We start from the raw sequence: 9,407 nt of genomic DNA, 5'->3' as shown, positions 1-9,407 counted from the left end.
CAGCTGTGCTACTGTCCCGCTACCTTGAACTAGGTTCGCTTTCACCCCGCTCACTTACCCAACGCTCACTTGAATCCTATCGGTTTGGATATGCAGCTCACACAAATCCTTTTAGACGTTCCCCAGTGTCTGCATATATTTTTGTTCAAACTACAACCACAACTTTGTTGTGGTATCTCTGACCTTGTCACCAATCTCATCGAGATCCCCTTCTGTGAGGACCATCGGACGATGCACGTCTCCTTTTTCTTATTTATGTTTCTTTCGTGGCCCAACAGTCATCTCCTTTTTGTGCTTCTTCAATGTGAAGGGAGTGCTCTTCCCTTCTCCATCGCCTCCTTCCTGTCTTGATAGTTCCTTCCCATTTGTATTCTTGCAAGTCAATTCTTCAACTTCCTCTGTACTAGTACGCTCTGCCTCAGCACGCTCCTTTGCAACACACTCTTTTGCCTCAGCTGCCTTAGTAGCATCTTCTTTCTTCTTCTGCTCAACTAAAGCCCACGCTGCCTTCTATGTTGCCTCTTTACGCTTCTACACAACAGAGCTCTCAACACCCTTAGTGGTACCTACATCAATGTCTATGGGTTTGTGCCACTCCGCTGGCTAGCTCCGCACGATCTCCTGTACATCTATCGCTGAGACTAAGTATGGGAAGATTTTGCCATGTAAGTTTAGGTTCCTTCCACACCCTAATAGATACGTTGTGAAAATCAGCCTTGAACTCCGTGAAGGCCTTTAGTTTTTCATAAAATGTCAGAGACATCCATGTTCACTGACTGATGACTTTCCTAAGATACATCTCCATCAATATACAAAAAATATATATATTCTTTGATCCTCTCCAGATCCTTTGTCACCCACAGTGAAGCGAACTTCGCTGCCTCTGGTAAGTCTTCTGCCTGCAGAGGAAACTACTTGTCCTTTGGCAATTTCCATGCTACTAAGACTAATGATAGTAGAAGCCATGCACAATGGAAGGGCTTGCTGTCCTCCTGCGATTCACGAAATTTCGTAAGGAACTCCTTGCACAAATACTTCACCTAGTTTTATTGTACCCCCTTCGTGCATTGGGTAGCCAATGGGACTACAAGCGCTGGAACCTCGTCTGCACGACATTTCCTCATGATTTTTCCTGCAAGTATTTGGGCAGCGAACTGCATCGCCTGGTCCTGAATAGAGTGGATAGAGTATTTGCGTGACTTATTTATGAGACCAAACTCCACCTTCATCTTATATGCTAACTCCTTTTCGCCACTTTTCCCTCCAAACTCCTTGGCAGGATCCGCTCCCTTGTAGGGAAGCTTTGTTATCCGGTGAATTAGCATATTTGTGATTGAGATGGGCTCCCCAAGCCATAGACAGCCATCGTGCACCAGTGCAAGCAGCTAGTGCACACACACCACGTTGATTATTGATCTATGAAAATGTGGCAGGCAGAGCATGTACAACAACTCGGCCTGATCAACATCTCGGACCCATTTCATGGGTTCCAACCACGTAACCTCGGTTTCTTCATATATTTTCTAGTGGCCAAATGAGGGAATCTCTTATGTTATGAAAGATCCCAATCTTCCATATTCATCATTGGAATGTACACTAAGATTGTGCCTTCAAATTCGACTAGTTCAGGCAACAGGGGCGTCGAAACCATGAATTTCTCGAAATCCGGGTGTTTGGTAAATTTGGATTTTCCTTTCCATGGAGGGATATACTCCAGGAGTCATGTAATAGAATTTCCCTCCTCAGAATATAACTCCTCCACACCTTGAAATTCTTCCTCCCCCAGATCTACCACTTTCTCTGGTTGTTTAGCCTTTTTCTCCTTCTGTCGCACCTCAGGGTTCTTCCTCGGTGAATGTCTCACCAGCAGTGGTTTCTTCTGCTTCTTTTGTAGCTGATTTCTTCGGCCTAAGCAACCTCGGTACCATAGGCATAATGGGCATGTCTTCCATACTTATTATCTCAGGGCCCGCCACGTCAGAAACGATAACTTCAGAACTCATAGCTTCTACAGGATTTGTGGCAGTCATTTTGGCAAGAATGATCTTCTGCTTCCACTCCGGTAAGGTTGCAAATATTGGGATTGACGTGAAATCCTCCCAAAACTAAAGACTCATCAAATTCAAATAGCAAAGCTCACAGACAATTCTCAGAATGTAAAGTGTTCTTCGGTGGACCAACATGCTCAACTTATAGAAGGTTTTGAATTCAAATCTGACCGTTCCCTCTAGTTTTTAATCATATATGCATCTTTGGTGGTAGATCTTCAAATATTTTCACCATAAATGGTACCCACCCTCTCCTCTTAATGAAATTTTTGCCATCAAATCATGAATAGTAACTCCGATGGCTAATTTTGGACCCATCTGTGCAGCACCATCTTCCATGGTGCAACTCATCATGCGCAGCTTCACCTATCGTACTCCTATCATTTGTTGCGCAACCTCCCTACAATGTTTTTCACCTCATCAGGCAGTGTAGTTTATAGTCCCATAATCCCTTGCAGCTTCCTAGATTACTAAGATTGTCCTGCTACCATATAGTCATTGCGTAGGGGCAGGGTCCCATGTGTACAACTTCAACCTACTTCCATTCACTTTGCGAGGGAAGGGTCCCCATTCAGCTTCGCGAGCTGAATTACGTCACCATCCGTGATCTCCTTAACAACATATGGCCCCAACCAGTGCATTTGAAACTTCCCTAGAAATTTGGTGAACTTACTGTCATATAGTATCACTAAATCATCTCTCTTAAAAGTGCACAACTTAATATGCCTATCGTGCCATGCTTTCTCGCGTTCCTTCTGCACTTGCTGGTGAAATCTTACAGGAAAGCAGCCTTCTTTTAACTCTATGATTTGCATGACCCACTCCTCCAAGGTCTTGCGATCTGTCATCTCTATCAAAGCTGCAATACGTAAAGTTGGCACAATATACTCCATAGGCATTACTGCTTCAATTCCATAGACCAACCTGAACGATGTTTGGCCTTTCAACTTCTTGCAAGTCGTCCTATTTGCCCATAGCAACGTCGGGATATGCATATCCTAGTCATTCCTCTACGCATTACAGACCTTTGTCAATGCATTCTCCAAAAAAAATTAAAAGCTTCCACCATTCCATTCACCTGCGGGTGTTAGGGCGTGCTCTTCTGATGATAAACTTGGAATTCTTCAAGCATCGTGCTAATAATTTCATTCAAGAAATGTGTACCCCTATCAATCATGAATATCCTAGGATATCCAAACTGCATTAAGACATATTCAAATAAAAACTTCACAACAGTGGCAGTTGTACAATCTTTCATTGGTTGTTCTTCTGCCCATCTGGTTAAGTACACAGTTGCAGTAATGATATCGCATGCCCGTATTCTTACCTAGTGGTTGTATAGGACCTATAAAGTCAATGTCCCATTTATCAAATACCTACAATGAAACCTAAGGATTTAAAGGAAATGCATCCCTTCATGAAGGTTTCCCTATCAATTGGAAAGCATCGCACGCCTTGAAATATGCCTTAAAATCCGTGTGTAATGTCAGCCACCATAACCCAGCGTGCAAAATCTTCTGCACGGTCGCTTTTCCTGCGTAGTGACCTCCTTCCATTCCCGCATGTGCTTCCATGAGGATACTAGTGTGTTCAAACTCTCGAACATACCTTCGAAGTATCTCACATGTTCCCATCTTATACAAGTGACCCACAATCACCGAAAATCTACAGCGCAAACTACTAACTCCTTCTTTTGTTACATAGAATAGCCTTCCGAAGTTTTTCCTATGGTTAAAAAGTGAATGATATCATAAAAATGATCGTCCGTGATGCACACCGCAAAGAGTTGTGCATCCGATAGTCCTTCCTCCAAACTACTTGGTTCTTCACCCATTTCAATCCTTGATAGATGGTATGGACCTGCATTTAGCCTTTCAGGCTTTACAATCATTTCAAAGTCATATTCCTGAAGCAATAGTAACCATCGGCATATCTCCCCCCCAACAAAGGCTTATTGACCAGGTACTTCAGCGCGGAGTGATCTGTATACATTTTAAAGTGTCCACCCAACAAATAATGCCTAAAATTTTGTAGTGCGTAGACCATTGCCAGCCCTTCATGCTCTATAGTGGATTAATTATTTTTAGCTTTGGATAACTTTCTACTCGTGAAGGCTATCAGATGATCAAGCTATCCTTCAACTGCGTGTGTTAATACCGCACCAATCGCAATGCAAGAGGCATATACATGCACATGAAACTCTTTATTCCAATCCAAAAACAACAAAATAGGCATTTTCACCATCCTTTCCTTCAAGACATCCAAATTGCGCTAACAGTCTTCATCCCAGCAAAACATTGTATCTTTCTTTAATAATTTCTCCATCGATGCAGTTATCTGAGCATATGCCTTGATAAGCGTCTTCTAATACCCAGTGTGTCCTAATGTTGCTCGTAGCGGTTTCACATTCCTAGGAGCTTCCAAATTCACAATTACAGTGATCTTCACAGGGTCCACCATCAATCCCTTCTTACATAGAACATGGCCGAGAAAAATTCCAAAGGGCACACAGAATATGCACTTCTTCAAGTTCAGTGCGATTTGATATCTTTGACAGGTATCCAACATAAGGCAAAGACTCGTAACATGGTGCTTCACCAACCCAAACACAGTCCAATCATCAAAATACACCTCCAAGAATTTATGAATAAACTCTTTGAACGCTGCGATTACTACTCGGGAGAAAATTGCAGGCGCATTCTTCAATCCGAAGGGCATTACAGTATATTGAAAGCAACCCCACTCTATCGTGAAGGTTGTCTTTCTTCGATCTTCTAGTGCGATCTTTATTTGATGATATCCTAGAAAACCATCAATAAATGAATACGCCTCATGTCCTCCAACATTCTCTAATACTTCGTCAGTAAACGGTGTTGGAAACGGATCGTGCATGCATGCATCACTTAGCTTTCTTAGATATACGTAGATATGAATTTCACCTTTTTTTTTTCTTCTCTTGGACCACCATCAGGCTCACCTAATCAGATTCCTCTACTAGCTCAATAATATTGGCATCCAACATCTTATCTAGTTCTTGGCGCACCTTCTCTTTATATTTTGGATTCAACCGATACGGCCTCTGCTTGACAGGCTTCACATCCGGCTTCAACGTAATCTTCATAACACCTAAATCTCCAATGATTCCTTTCAAATCTCAAAAATTCATTAGGAATAAATCATGCTACTCACACAGCAGCTCAACTACCTTATCAACCATATCTTCGTCCCAATAGTCTCCTATCTTCGCGAACTTAGGTTCTTCTTTAGATCTAATGTTTACTTGTCGAGTTTTCAAAGGTTCTGATATATCAGATTTCACCACCTTTAGTCCTTCAACTTTGCATTGTCCTTCCATCTCCGGAATGGTGATATTACATGGATCTTATTCTTCTTCTTTGGTCGTCACATTGTAACACTCTAGTGCATGGCGTAGTTGTGTACTCCAATCCGGTTGAGCCCATTCTACCAGTTCATTCGATGTTTTGAATATCGCTACTTTTATCTCTTGGAGCGCTTCATCAATGCTCTCAAATCCATCTTCAAACCTTAAAGTTAACAAAAATCTCTCCCTTAAAATGTCCCATTCATTTGTTCCATGGTGAAGCTCCATCTCTAGATACTAATTCATTGGAATTATATCTAAGGTATGACAGAAATGTGCACCCATTCTAGTTGTGGTTTTTTTCCCTAGGCCTTAGTCCATCGTGCCAAATGATCTCGTGGATCATCCTTCCCACTGTGTTTTTCTGTCATCCGAGTATTAAAATATCCAAACCTTAATTTCATCATTCTCCTATATTCCTTCCATCCAGCAAAGTTCTCCTTGTTTGTACCCCACCAACGGGAAAGCGTAGCGTGCAGCGCCAATTCCAGCACCTGGAAGCGATGTTATTTTGGTACTTCCCTTTCAAATTCATCCAAAAATAGCTCCACCTCAATCAAACCATCATAATGCAGAAGATTTTTTACCTCAACCGAGACACACCGCAGCGACTTGGTTAGCATATTGCAACAGAGCGTAGATACTTTATGTAACTGATTCTACCAGTGTTCAAGCTCTTCATCTGAATCGAAGGTGCAGGAGTTATCCATGTCCCACGTAATTCGTCCATCAGCTGTAGGATTGATGCAATCTTCATCTCGCAGTATTATCTCGTATATCTAATCCAAATCATCGTCACTTTCTACATTTTCGCGAATAGGTTTAGTGTAACGTGCTCCTTCAGCAAGATCTAATGACACTATAACCCTGAGCGACTTCTTCTCAAAGTTCATCTTCTACTTCTTCAAGTTGATTACCATGTTCATATGAATAGCCCAGTTAATTCCTAGCAGCACGGGGTATGGGTTACTATCATCCATGATTTCAATGACCTCAAAGTTAGCCAGCACGCTTGCGCCCTCAATGTCCACCGTTACACCATATAAGTGCCCCATAGGGATAATATTCTGTTGGTTTTCCCTTCGCAGCTGAATAGGAGACCATTGCAGCGCAACTCTCCCCATCCTTTCCCACGTCTTATTAGGTAGGATATTCGCATCACACCCCTCATCAAAGATTACCTGGTCCATTTCATATTCACTTATCTGTGTAGTTAGCCTCATCTCGGGCCCCATGCACTTCTTATGCTTACCAATTTTCCTCACCTTACGCTGATCAGTAGGAGTCTCTTCTTTATTTGCACACTTGTCGATTAACTCTTCCAACACATCTACTACTTTCTGATCACGTAGTAACTTCATATAAGCCTTCAGAAAAGTATCTAGTACTAAAGGATCTACTTCTTGGGTCACACTAGTCTCTGACATTTTCTCCTGACTTCTTGAGGTAGAAGCCTCAAGGAAGTTCTTCTTTGCCTCTATGAAGGTTTCTTTAGCGCGATTAAGATCAAATTCAACTTCCTTCTCAGTAGCCTTGCGCACCCATCCATTATCATTAGGTTTGATCCGGATTTAGACAGGAACGCAATAGATTACAGAGATAACCATAAATACAGAGATGCGATAACCATAAATACAGAGATGCAGCGGAAATAATACTTCATTTCATTAATGGAAAATACTGAAATATGCTTTCAACCAGAAATGGAAATAAACCAGCTAGGGCGATGGTAGCTTATCTCTGAGAAGAGATGTGTGGCTACATGCCTCTGAACTGTTCCGAACTGTGTTACAATGAGGCTCGAAGGCCTATTTATTGTTGAGAAACAATGGAAAACCCTTCACATCCCGAAACCTAACCCTAGAAGATGAAACGCCAAATTGTGGGCCCCGTTTGGGTAAATTGGTACATCAATTTCCCGGGGTCGTAACTTTGGCATACGATCTCCGTTTGACGTGTACGATAGCTCGTTAGAAAGATCTATCCGAGTACTACCACTTTGGGAGGCAACATCGGTCCATGGACCCATGTTGCCCCAGAATCCCAAAAAAACGTCGTTTAGGGCCTCAAAACGGCTCCGGAAGTTCAGGACCCAAAAAACTGCTAAAAATAGTAAACTGTGCTACAATTTAGGAAACTGAAAAGACTGAAAGAGACAGTTGTGGGGGTCCAAATGGGTTGGTGGGTGGCCACCAACATCCACCTGGATCATTCCTCCCCCCTTAGGAAGCAATGGTCCCCATTGCGTTGAGTTCCTCCATCTGCTGAACTTGTCCTGCAATCTCTGATGTGTCCAGTGATGGTGGGAAGCATGGTCGACGATGGTCCACATTGAACATTTGGTGCAAGCGAAGGAATGGAGGAATGATGTGCTCCAAAGCATTGTTCCCCATAGCCTTGGTACTGCTGTAAGGACCATGTCGGAGTGGTCTGAGCTTCTGATGGGTTCTGGTAAGGCGTTCTTTCTGCAGATGTAACCAAACTTTGTTGCCCACCTGAAACTTATGTGGTACCCCTGTGGGTGAGGAGAAGTTGTTCCTGTGTGTTGTCATGACCGTATCCCTTTGCTGCTGCTGCTGCGTGGAGGAACCCTTTGCAGGGGTCATGGATGTAGCAACGATCTTCCCCTTACTTTGGGAGTGAACCAGACAAATGAATTTCCTGGTCTGTGATATGAGCTTGCTGCCTTTCTTGGTAGTAATCAAAGATGTGGCGGTAGGTGGGGCTACCTCCGGTATCCTGTATAATGAATTATTCAAAGAAATAATGACAGCACGAGGCCTGGACTCATACACAGCTTGTCGCCTCCACAAGTATGGCTGGCCTAATAATACATCACAAACATCCAGAGGTGTAACATCACACAATACCTCATCTGTGAAGGGCTTGATGCTGTAGGGAAGGCGGCACTGCTGGCGAACTTTGAGATCTCGTCCTTCATGAAGCCACCCGATACTATACGGCTGTGGGTGCGGTGTAGTCGGTAGGCCCAACCGCTTCACAACCTCTGCTGAAATGAGGTTCTTTTGGCTGCCACTGTCAACAATGAATTGTAGCGGCGAACCCTTCACCCACATCTGTGAGTGGAAAAGACGCTCCCCCTCTTCTGGATTTTCGGGCTCATCTTTCTGGATCTTGGCGGTGGCAACTGTGGCGCTGGGATCCGCATCGATGATCTGCTTCCCTTTTCCATTCCCCTTGTCGGGTTCTGGCTCAGGGTCAGAACATGCATCTGATTCGGAAGCCTTCAGCTCAGCCACCAGCGACTGCTTGGTTCGACACTCACTTGTGTTATGAGTGGGACTCTTGTGGAACTCACACCACTTTCCTGTGTCCTTCTTCGGCTTTGTGGTATTGTTCTTTTCTTGCAACTTCGACGGGTTGTCTTGGGTCACCCCGCCTTGGCTTTGTCCTTTGGGCTTCGGATTTGCAGATCCAAAGTCTCGCTTCTTCTGTTTGAACTTTTGCTCGATTTTGACAGCGTATCGGTATGCTGTGCCGAGTGAGGAGATGTTCAAGAACCCCAGCTCTTCCTGGATGTATCTGTGTAGGCAGCCACGGTATTTGAGTACCAGATGCAGCTCAGTATCTTTGATACCCAACTGTGTGCGAAGGGTATGAAAAATGTTTGTGAACTCCGGCACATCTTGGTCTCGTCCCTGCCGCAGTGTGGTCCATTTGATGTATTTGTCCTCATAGCTTCCGACAGGGTAGTATTGCTCCTTGATGGCATCCCGGAAGTCATTCCAAGTGGGTGCGGCCGAAAATAGTGAGCCTGTACTTTCATCCTTCTGCTCGCAGTAGGTTTCCCACCAGTCCTTGACGTGGGGGGCTGCTTTGAGAAGAGCGAAAACAATCTTTTCCCGACTTGAAAATTCATGAACAGAAAAATACCCATCTAGCAGATTTAACCATTTATCTACGGCATCTGCGTCTATTTGTCCCTCGAAGATGGGGATTTCAAAATTAACTTGTAC

The sequence above is a fragment of the Pinus tabuliformis genome, chromosome 5_1, assembly GCF_031772625.1.
Source record: "Pinus tabuliformis cultivar Carrire ecotype Pingquan chromosome 5_1, CPIR1, whole genome shotgun sequence".
In the NCBI taxonomy this organism is placed as follows: Eukaryota; Viridiplantae; Streptophyta; class Pinopsida; order Pinales; family Pinaceae; genus Pinus; species Pinus tabuliformis.
The sequence above is the reverse complement of the archived record's forward strand: the minus strand, read 5'-3'. Positions refer to the sequence as shown.